The following is a 12,257-nucleotide window of genomic DNA, read 5'->3' as shown; positions in this document are numbered from 1 at the left end:
ATTTGCACTAGGATGCCAAAAACTGACGAGACACCAATTGATTCGTGTTGCACCGAGGAAGAAGTTGTGCACACGTTTAAATCCTACTAACACAAGAACCAAGAAGGTGTTAGATAACGTAAAGGAAGAATAAAGGTAAACAAATGAAAACCTACAGCTAAGAATCAATAAAAATTGCTGAAAACAGAAAACCCGAAAAACTGCGGAGTAACTTGACAACTTCGTTCGAGATGTTCCCGATCTCCAAAAATCACGAAATTAAATCTGGAGTGTCCTTATATATTGAATTTTTGATCTGGAAATTTTGGGCACCAAATTCAACCCGCTGAATCTTTTTTTAAAATTTTTATTGAATTTCATATTTTTTGATTTTTTTGACTTTTTGACTGATTTTTTTGCGGGAATAATTTTTTTATATTCAATCACAGTGCCAAAAACATGTATGTAAAATTTCAGATCAATCGGACAACGTTTACCCACTCAAATGAATTTTTTTAAACAATTTTTCTGGGTAAAACTGCTGTTTATGCTTTAAAAAATAAAGATCAGTTTAGAAATCAACCAAGAACACCCAAAACGCCCAAAATCTGATACCAAATGATACGGGGTTGCGCGCGGACCAAGATCGAGTTGCCAAGTCACGAGAAACTCCTACGAAAACCCTAAACAATTAGATCTGAAACGAAACAGGAAATTAAAAGATTAGATTTTTGAATTTTCAGATCTGAAATAAAATCCCCAAAACAGTAAAGAATCAAATAGAGAATAGAAATAAGTGTTAATAAGGAATCTTGAAACCCTAGAAGAGATTGCGATTCTGCCCAATTGAACACCCAGATAGTTTTCCCCAAATTTCGGCAATCTAATTTCTCCCAAAAAGAGTATGGATGAATCGGCAAGAACCCCTAGAAATTGGGGATTTTTGGGCTAATTCCTTAAGATAGAAAAAGGCTGAAAACACAATAAGAACAGAAAATAAATTAGATAAAGATTCGGCACAAGCAGAAATAAAGAAAGAATTGACAGTAAGAAATTAAAAGATAAGTCCTAAGAAGCCTTGAAATCTCGAAAGATCTCACAACTCCCTTCAAACGGCTCTAATCTCCCCTCCAAAGAATATCAATGGCAAGAAGAAGGTTGAAGATGGCTCCCACAATCAAAAAGATTGTTAAAACAACTTCTAAAGAAAACTCAAGAGAAAATCCTTGAAGAACTCAAAGAGAATTTTCACTCAAATCAAATCTGAAATTTTCAATGTAATTGTAATGATAAGTGTTTAACAAGGTGGACAGTCATGCCTTTAAATAGGCCTTATAACTAGTCCTAATCTAATTAGAAAACTAAAATAAAAAAAACTCCTAATTATTTTAATATGGAAATTCGGTCAAAGGTCATTTTATCTGGGACTCTTGGACTGAATATTGACATAAAAATTTAAACTAAGTAAATAAATAAATAAATAAATAAAAATAAAAATAAAACTTTACAACTTGGGCCACTTTGACAATTTGGCCTGATTTTCAACTAAGTATGGATGGATTTCTTGATTGGGCTGGGAATTTGCTTATTGGGCCTCGCCTTCAAGAATTTGGGCTTTTGTGACTCGTATCAAATGAGCTTGGACCAACTCAACAAAGTGTCCTTGCAATATATTGCAAACTGATTTTAGCTTAATTTCAGCTCCATGAATTTAAGCTAGCTCATTCCAGCTCAATTGAGCTCCTTTTTTTTATTTTTTCATCTTTGCATTTAATTAATTAAATAAATTACATATTATTTTTAGCTCAAATAAATATTAAAGTATTTAATTTGTCCAAAATTAGAACGTGAAATTAATGTGTCATGCTACAACAATTTGAAGTGTCTAAATTAACTATTTAAGTTGTCTAATTTAGGATGAATTTATTTCTTGTTATTTAGTGCAGCCAAATTTAATGTGTCTTAGTCCCAGCATGTTTTTAACTTGTCTTACCTTATTACATGATTTAAATGTGTCTTTGAGCTGCTGGAATTAATTTGTCTAAGTTGAATTAATGAGCTGAATTAATTTAAGTGCAGGTGCAATGTTGGGACGGCATTAAAGCTAGTTAGCTGCTATTTTCTCTTCTCCAAGAGACATGATGATTTGGTCATTACAACAACCACCTCAAGCTACTGTTTGTTCTTCTCAAAGTGTCTGGTCAGTTCTCCAAAGCAATTTGAATGATTTCACATTTGTTGAACATTCCTTTCAGACCTATAGGCTGTTCGGTATAGTGTGTTCACACAAGGGAGGCTGCTCATATTCGGTTTCACACTTAAGGGTCTATTGAAGTGCTCCAAGTTGACTTTAATTAGCTCAACACTTTCAGCTAATCAAGGCTGACAATTAATCAAGTACACCCCCTTGGCCAAATTCAAGCTTGCCCATTCAACTCATTTCACTCCTCCATGATTGTTCAGCTACTAGAAGCCGTCCATTACTGTTCTCCATGGCCAAGAAGTTTCAAGGAAATTTCCTAAGCAAATCTGGAATTTTCTAGCTTAGTTGGGAAGAAAACAAAAGGCTGTTCAGCTAGATAAATTTGGCTATTCGGCTAACCTTCTAAAAACTATAAATAGCTAGCTCATTTCTTTGTTTAAAAACTTTTGTCAATTTATATGAACTTATATCAATTTATGAGATTTTCTCTTCTCTCAAATTTCGTTTATAGACTTAGTTGGCTTATCTATTGTCAATGGCGTCAACCATAGTCTTTTTTATCCTGAACTTATCACTTGCAACTGAGTCTGGCGTTCATCCCCTTTCATACCTTTGGTTCTTATCTTTCTAGATAACGGGTCAAGGTTGACTATCATCTTTAACTACCCACCTTAAGATCTTATAAGTATCGGTTCAACACTCAAACTTAGTGTTGGTTCTTACTTGCGTCTTAAGCCTGTTCTCCATCCCATTTTCATTTACCTGATTTCACCGTGAAAGTTATTATATCTACCTTTTATTTCTTGTTAGCCAAGCCTATAACCATCCATACCCATTTATTTTGAGCCCCTCTTTGAAAGCAATTCCAACCTTAGCCTATTTTCAACTAAACTTCGTGAATCGAACGATACTTCTTCGTCGACGATCGGGCAACACAAATATGACTCAAAACCAATCTCGAAGTCAGGATCATATCATGCGTTCACTTCTTTGTGATGATTTCTCCGCAGATGAATACTTTAAAGCACTTTAGTGAAAATTTCTACCTTCTCATTGGTAGAGATAGGTTTCAACTTCAGAAGTTGCTTCATACCATCTCGACTTCCTTGATTAATAAGAATCTCAGTATGAGTCTCTCCTCGAATGATCATCGAATGCATGTCTCTGTGATGACCTTGACTCCATCTTTTGATTTGCAGAACTTCAATACGTTTGGGCTCTTTCTTTGATACGTTCCAATCATTCTCGTAATTGTTTTAATCATCTTTGGAGCATTTGACCCACCTCATGAATAAATTCTTGATATGTTGGGTCGGACGGGACATCACCATAATCATCAATACCTCCGGTATTTCGAAACATGGTGTTAACTCACACAAGCCTCACACTTTTTCTCGAAAAGAAAAATTCTCACAATTTTGGCTTTTACACACTCAAATAATCTCACCACACACTCGTGCCTTTTTCCACTCTATTTGCTTCTCTCGATTCACAATGGACTACTTAGACTTAGCGGTGGTCGGTGTGGAGTCGGCTTACAAAAGTGATGTCGATTTGGGTAGAAAATGATGTTGGGACAAGGGTTGGCTAGAAACAAAACAAAGGATGGGGTGTGGCCGTTTGGTAGTAGTAAGGAATAATATGAGTTTTCGGGCAAAAATTTTTGTACACAAATTTTCACTTCTTTTTTTCGTAACTCACTTTTTTTTTAGTTTTTTTCACAATTTCTGAATTTGTACTCTTAAATATATATATTCTCTTTTCTCTCTTTTTTTACGAATTTTTTATTCTTTTACAAATATGATACCGAAACTTCTGAAAACGTCAATACTTACCTCAATTTAATACCAAATGATACAAACTCACCTCTGGATGATTTGAGTCGTAATAGTTGCCCGATCGATAAATTGGGTAAGTTTGAACGGTTTGAAAAATTGGGAATGGAAAGACGGAATATAAGTTCGAATGGCTAGTTTCGTAATGGATATGGAAGCAAATTGATGGTTTATTGAAGAAGGCTAAAAGAGGGATGGGTAAATGGCTATCAAAGGGATCAAACAAGGTTAAAGAAAAACTTGGTGATAGATGGATGAAAATCGGCTAAGGCCAAGATTGAACCAACGTTATAGGAAAAGTTGACCCGAATCTTAGATGACACTTAGGTTGAGAAGATAATGGAAATATGGATGGAGAAATTGATAGAAAACCTCGACCCGCTATCAAGGATGATAGGAACCTCGATATAGTTTTGAACACCACACCAACAAAGGTGATAAGCTCGAAATAACAAGGAAATATAGACGCCACGAGATAAATTCTCGATAAGTCAGATCAGTCCTAATGTGAATAAAGAGAATTGAATACTCACTAGAACAAATAAGTTCATAAAATGACAAGGTCTGAAATTTAGTAACCTCTACAAAGTGAAAAACATCACATATTTATAGCCAAAACAAGTAGTTAGCTGAATGGTCAAATTGGAAGCGGAGTGGACGGCAATTTTAAAGCTAAATGGGGCTGGAACCTTCCTTGAAGCTTCTTGAACGTCCTTGGAAGCTTCGTTGAAGTTTCCAAGCATGAGAAACACCATTGGACAACATCTAGAAGGAGTCCATTCAGCTGAATATTAATGGCTAAGGTGGTGAGCTGAATAGCCTTGTCTACATTTGGTCAAAGGTGCTAAATGCTCCTTAAATGAGCTACTTCATAGAATTAAATAGCCTTAGCTTTAATGGACAGCTTCTTTAAATTGTTTTGCACGAGCCCTTGTGATCGGCCCTAGAGGTAGCACCATCGGATCTCGGCTTGGACTTGGCTTATGGGAAGCCGTGATCGTATCACATAAGTACATGTTAGAGTGAGAATTTGATGTTGCCATAGAAGGGAAAAATGATCAGCATGTCATAAAACATAAGAAAATGGCTGAAGTTTAATTTACGAGCTTTGGGGAAAAAGTGTAAATATGCAAAAGTTTAGGGGCAAATTTGTAATTTTTCCAAAATATGATTTTGGGTCAATTTGAATAATGTGAGTCCTAATTAGACTATATTTTAAATGATAGAGCAAGGAAAACTAAAATTCGGGCTAAAATGGGGAAAATACCAAGTTGTGGACGAAATGGTAAAAGTAGCCATTTTCGCATACGAGGTAAGTTCATATGTAAATGTTGGTAACATAGTTATTATTTTAAATGTTTTAATGTTATTTAAATGCTATGATAATTATTATGAAATATCATACTTGTGACAATTGTTTGATAATATGTCAAATTATGTGATATACTTGGAAAATGTGAAATACTACCGAGTATCAGTATCGGCATTCCGTAGAAGATGGTTGAGACACATGATTGGGAAAAAGGTCCCGTTGAACCTTAGGAATGGATTAGGATACAAGTGACATGTCACTAGGATGGTTGAGCATCCGAACTCGTTGAGTTGAGTCCGAGTTCACTTATGGATGCAAATGTCCGAACTCGTTGAGTTGAGTCCGAGTTCGTGAGATGTAACTAGGCATCCAAACTCGTTGAGTTGAGTCCGAGTTCACTCATGGATTTGAACGTCCGAGCTCGTTGAGTTGAGTCCGAGTTCGTTTATGGGCGGGTTACATAGTAGCTTGGCTACATATGTGGCACTTATGTGCAAACTTTCCATGTATCCGAATTATATTCCGATGTGTTCAACGGGTAAAGTTGTACTCAAATGGAGGAATACTCAAGATGAAAGGGACGTATTGGTAAGTGTTGTGAAATGGATACTTTGAACAGGTATGTACTTAACCCTCGGGTTGAAAACTCGATATAACAACAATATGGTAAGATGATAAATGAAAATGTGATATGAATGTCTTGGTGATGATTATGCAAATGATGTTTTATATTTGCTTATATGGTTATGTTACTTGCTATTTGCATGTGAACTTACTAAGCATTTATGCTTACTCCCTCCTTTTCATTCCTTGTAGTTTTGACAAGCTAGCTCGGAAATTAGGAACGGTCGGAGGCACGCTCACACTATCCGTATACCATCTTGGCATAATGGCTTGTATATTTTGAGTATGGCATGTATAGCATTATAATCATTTTGTATATATGGTCTTATGATATGGTTATTGAGTGGTATAAAAATGCTTGGTAATTATTAGCCATTGGAATGGCTAATTATGATCATATTTGGTGTTATGTATGTCAAATTGCTAGCTAATCCATGGAAACCATGAAATAGGTAAAATTTACCATAAAATAGATTCAGACAGAAGTAGTGACGTAAATTTGAAAAATAACTAAAAATAGTAAAAATGGAATTAAATAATGAATAAGTTATGGAATCGAAGCTTGATGAGTCTATTTTCATATGGAAGAAGCAAAAACAGGTATATGAGCTATATTTTATGAGATGTTTAAATTTTTGTGAAACAGGGCCAGAGCGATTTCTGGATCCCCTGTTCTGATTTTGGAAATTCACCATAAACTGTACAAATATAATTAGAAGTCATGCTTTATATGTAAAGATTCCTTATTGAGTCTAGTCTTAAGAGAAACAAATTTCATAGTCATTGAAATTCTGTATAGAGAGATATCTGATTTGTAATACACAGAGGTCAGAGCAGTCAAACCCTAAAATAGGGTAGACTTTAACTAATAAACTGTACTAATTGGATCAACCAAAAATTCTAGGAAAAAATTAGTAGATAGATATATGAGTCTAGTTTCAGTAAAAATTTACGGATCTTAATTTTGAGTTTTGGAACTCGAGATACAAATTTTTAAAGCGACTATGATGCAGTTAGCCAGCTTGTCTGGAAATTTTAAAATGAATTGTATGAGTTGTTTAAGTAATGAATTAAGTCTGTTAACACCTCATGTTCGACTCTGGCGACGGTCTCCGGTATGAGGAGTTATAGATTTGGATGGGCTCGGTTTAGGATATTAAGTGAAATAAAGATAAAAGGTGGAAATGTTAAACAAACTTAAACTTCAAGAAAGATTCAATACTATATCAAGTATCGCCCCAAATCTTATATCATTTAAGGTGGTCGGATGAAAAGTAGAATGATAGGAGAATGCCACACTAGATAATGGTGATAATTCTAAAAACAAGTTCGGGTTGATGCCACTAGCATGCCGAAATTGAGCTGAATTGAGCTCCATTGTGCTGGAATCGAAGTAAGTCAACTTGCAAGAGTTGGTAAGCAATGCTTAGGGAGCTGGTCTAAGAGTGTGCTCAGGGCGTGATCGTATCATCCACTCCCTCACTTTTTCCTTTCTTTTTTTCATTTTTCTTTTTTTTCTCTTTTTCAATCTTTTTTTCTTATACTTTTTCTGATGTGAGCACACCTGGGGCATCCTCGAATGCACACCAAGGATCTATTGAGCTGCTAAAAGGTCCCATGACCCAAGCTCGAACCAAGCAACTTCAAGATGCTATATCAGCCTTTGTGATGCGCATTTGGGATGATAACCAGCTCTATAACGTTGGAGGAGCTAAGGATAACTCCTTGAAGACGCCATGCACCATAGTGCAATCCAATCTCAGCTCCTTTTCAGCTCCCCATGTGCCATTCAGCTCCCATCAGTTCATTTGAGCTCGATTCAGCTTGTTTGAGCTAGAATTCAGCTTGATTCAGCTCATTTCCTTTTCATTCTAATAAATTAAGTTTTAATTCAGTTTATAATTAAGTTTTCTACAGCTCATGCCGAAACCCCTAGCTCAATTTCAGCTCATTAAGTGTTTTGACTATTTTTTAGCTAGCCGAATTTACTTCATAAGTTGACTTATAATTATTATGTTTGAATTTAGTTAATTTCATTAAATTGTTTAATTATTAATTATTATGATTTTTATGAATAGTTATATTTTAATTAATTGTGTGTTAATTCATGTAGGTTAGCCAAATGTGGAAGGTACATTCATGAAGAGATGCATGAACGGGAAAGTTCAACGAATGAGAAGATTCATGCACGGCCTGGTTCAATGCTTGGAGGGAATTAAGTTCATGTTTATGGGAAGTTAATTACATGCATGTGGATTAAGAAGATACATTCACTTTGGACAGTACACATGCATGAATGAAGGCATTTATTGCATTTTCATGTACGGCCAGATTCAAGCTCCCTTCTAGTTCATGCATGGCCGAATGTATGTGGGTGAAATACATGAATTGTTTGCTGTCCAAATGACTTCCCTAAGCACCTATTTGGCCAAGAGACACTTTTTGATTGATTCTTTCCTTCCATGGCCGAATCTAGACAAGCTATTGAGTTCCCAAGACTACACATTCATCCAAGATGCTTTGCTTACACATGAAGCTGTCCAATGGAGTTCCCATCAGCCGAATTTAGTCCTAGCACATTAAAGACTTGTTCTAGATTATTCTAGTGCATTCATAGCTGAATTTAATTAGTCTTTAAGTTATTAGTTTGTCCATTCGGCTACTACTTATTAGCCTATAAATAGTTTGCACATTTCATTGTAAAGGGACTTTTTGCCAAAATTGTTAATGAACATTTGTTCTTGTGAGGTTGCTTCCTCTCATATCTCGTACAAGTTTCGAAAGACTTATCTGGCTTGTGCTAGTGGCGTGAATCGTCTTGTTTGAACTTATCACCAATCTTGGTGTGGCGTTCACCTATCCATCTATCCATCTTTTCACCTTAACAATATAGGAACCGGGGTGACACTTCTTAGTGTTGAATCATTCCTGACGTTGAGTTCATTTTTCCATTCCCCATCTTTCAACTTTTCCTTCTCGTAACCAAACCGACTCATTTATCCATCACCCACCTTTGGTACACATAACCGAACCTATTACTAAACTTACCCTTCTTGAAACCTTCCGCTTATTCTAATCCATTATTTTACTTTTATTACTAAAATCTGAGGTACGAACAACTCTCTCGAACTACGATCGGGTAACTACGTGAATTCGACTCATCTACCCGAGCCGGATCACATCATTTTCTTTCTTTTCTTTCAATTTCAATTGATCTTTGTACACTTGTTTTGGATTCAGTGGGGCTAAAGTTACATTTTTTCCTAGATGCTTGAATGTGTACTGATTTGTATATCCGTAATGGATCACACGCCTATCAAACTGCCATGGACGCCCCAAAAGGAGATGTCCCGTATGCATGGGAACTACATCGCACACCACTTCGTCTTGTTACATCCCGATGGAAAATGCTACCACAGCTTGCTTTGTTACTTTAAGCTCACCAATGGACAGCTTAATGGAGATTTTAATCAGCTGATATTTGGCCTTTAGTTAAGAGTTGAATTGAGCTGATGTTGCTAGACAGATTTGATCTTGAGAAGTTGGAGAACTGGATGGCCAGCTTGAGAAAGGAAGCATCAGCTCCTTTGATCATTAGTGTCCACGAAGAGGTGCATAGAAAGGCTGGGCAGCTGTTGGATTTTAAGTTCAATTCATGGTCCGTTGAGCTGCAAAAAAAGCACATGGAAAATTCCAATCAGCAACTCCTTTCTTAAATGACGTCCAAAGCACCTTGCTCGCTGATCAGCTGAATTAAACACCAATTAAATTTGGTCCAAAACATATGAATACCTTCTGATACGATTGCACCCCAGAGTGCATCAAGCTCGAGCAAGGACTCAATGGTGCTATCCCAAGGACCAATTACACAAGCTCGAGCTAAGCAATTCAAGGAGGCCGTTTCGGCCTTAGTCAACCAAGTGTGGGGCAAGGCTTTGGCTGGTGAAATAGAACGAGCTTGGACCAGCTCAACAAAGTGCCCTTGCAACATATTGTAAGCTGATTTTAGCTCAATTCTAGCTCCATGAATTTAGGGCAGCTCATTCCAGCTCAATTGAGCTCCTTTTTATTTTTCCAGCTTTGCATTTAATTACTAAATAAATTGCATATTATTTTTAGCTCAAATAAATATTAAAGTATTTAAGTTGTCCAAAATCAAAACATGAATTTAATGTGTCATGCTACAGCAAATTAATGTGTCTAATTAACTATTTAAGTTGTCTAATTTGGGACAAATTTATTTCTTGTTAATCAGTGCAGCTGAATTTAATATGTCTTAGTTCCAGCATGTTTTCAATTTGTCTTAGCTTATTACATGATTTAAATGTGTCTTTTGAGCTGAATTAATGTGCAGGTTTAATGTGTCCTAGTGTAGCCAAATTTATTATGTCTCAAATTTAATGAGTTCATTTTATTTGTGCAGCAGGTGCATGGGCGGCATTAAAGGACTTGGTGTGCTGATGGTTGGCTTCTCTCAAGCATCTTGTCAGCCAAAGAACAACCACCTCTTTGTGTGCCCAAGCTAACAGATTGGCTCCCCAAAGTAGCTTAATTGTTTTCACATTTGCTGAACATTCTTTTCACACATAAGGGACTATTCTGTTTTGAGTGTTCACACTCAAGTGATTATTCAAGTTCATTTTCACACTCATAATGCCTTTTACAATACCCTAGCTGCACAATAAAGTTTCAAGTCTCTCTAGCTGATCAAGGCAACTCATTAAAGTATCCCCACACCATTGGTCGAATGTGGACAAGCCCAATCAGTTTCCAATTGCTTCAAATACATTCCAGCTGAACCAATTTCATCTAGAAGCTGTCTAATGGCATCCCAATGGTTGAACAAAGACATAGAATTTGTATGGTTTTATTCTAGAGTTTTCCAGCTCATTTAAAGTTGAATTACTTAGCCAATAAGCTCAAAATGTGCCTATTCAGCTAACCTAGGTTTCTAGCTATAAATACTTGTTGTTTTTCATTTGACATTTTGATTAATGAAACATTGTTTCTGTGAGGTTTACTTCCTCTCATATCTCGTACAAGTTTCGAAGACTTATCTAGTTGTGCTAGTGGTGTCTACCGAGCTTATTTTAGAAGTTATCACCGTATTGGTGTGGTGTTCTCCTATCTAGCTATTCCATCCATCACCTTAAACAATATAGGAACCGGGGTGACACTCCTTAGTGTTGAATCGCTCGTGAAGTTTAGGTTCATTTTTCCATCACCATATTCTTTCTTTATTTACTTGTTGTCCCAAACCGAACTATCCACATCTCACCTATCTTTGTTTCTCCCTAACTGAACCTACCATCATAAAATTAGCCCATTTTGAACCCCATTTTGTCACCATTAAGCCTACTAAGCCAATTCCAACAACTAATCCATTCTTGAGAATGACTCTTCTCGAAGACGATTGGGCAAACTTTGTAAACTCGACTCAATCTCCTGAGCTAGATCACATCACCTGGACATTGAAAATCAAATTAAGTTAGCTCAAGACACAGTAAAATTTATGATACGACCACGCCCGAGCGCCCTCCTTGAACAGTTCCTTGCAATCCATTGCGAGCTGAATTTGTTTGAATTTCAGCTTCTTACAGCTTGCTTGCGCTTCTTTTTAAATTTCCAGCTTTTGTGTTTAATTAATTCATTAATTTGCATGATATTTTTTGCTCGATGAGCTAGTTTCAGCTCATTTTATTTTGCATTTATTTTGCTGAAATAAATCATTTGATTTGCTGATTAGTTAAATTAGTTAAATTAGTTAAATTAGTTTTAACAATTAATTTGTCTTGTTCTAGCAATTTAATGTGTCTTAGTTTTTATTGGCTAATTAAGTTGTCTAGCTTACAAGGTTTAAATGTGACTTAATTTGCTGGAACTTATTGAGTCTTACTTAAGACAAATTTATTAGTTGCTGCTAATTAATTTGTCTTACCCGACTTTTTGACTTAATTAATTGTAGCCGAATTTAATATGTCTTAGTACCAGCATGTTTTTAGTTTGTCTTGTTCCTTGAATAATTTTTAAATGTGTCTAAATTAATTCATGTGCTGAATTAATTTGTGTGTACAGGTGCAAGCATGAGACGGCATTAATAAGGAGCTGAAGCATTAAAGGACATCATGCCTGGACAGATTTAATGAGCTGCTGGTTGACGAATTTAATGAGTTGCTGGTGGACGAATTTAATATGTCCTAACTCATTTAAGTGTGGTTTAAATTTGTAGCAGCATACATGCATGGACGGCATTAAATGGAGAATGTATCTAGATGCAGCATTAAGCTAAAATTAAATCCAGCAG

The sequence above is a fragment of the Gossypium hirsutum genome, chromosome A06 (assembly GCF_007990345.1).
Source record: "Gossypium hirsutum isolate 1008001.06 chromosome A06, Gossypium_hirsutum_v2.1, whole genome shotgun sequence".
Taxonomy (NCBI): Eukaryota; Viridiplantae; Streptophyta; class Magnoliopsida; order Malvales; family Malvaceae; genus Gossypium; species Gossypium hirsutum.
This window is presented reverse-complemented; position numbering follows the sequence as displayed.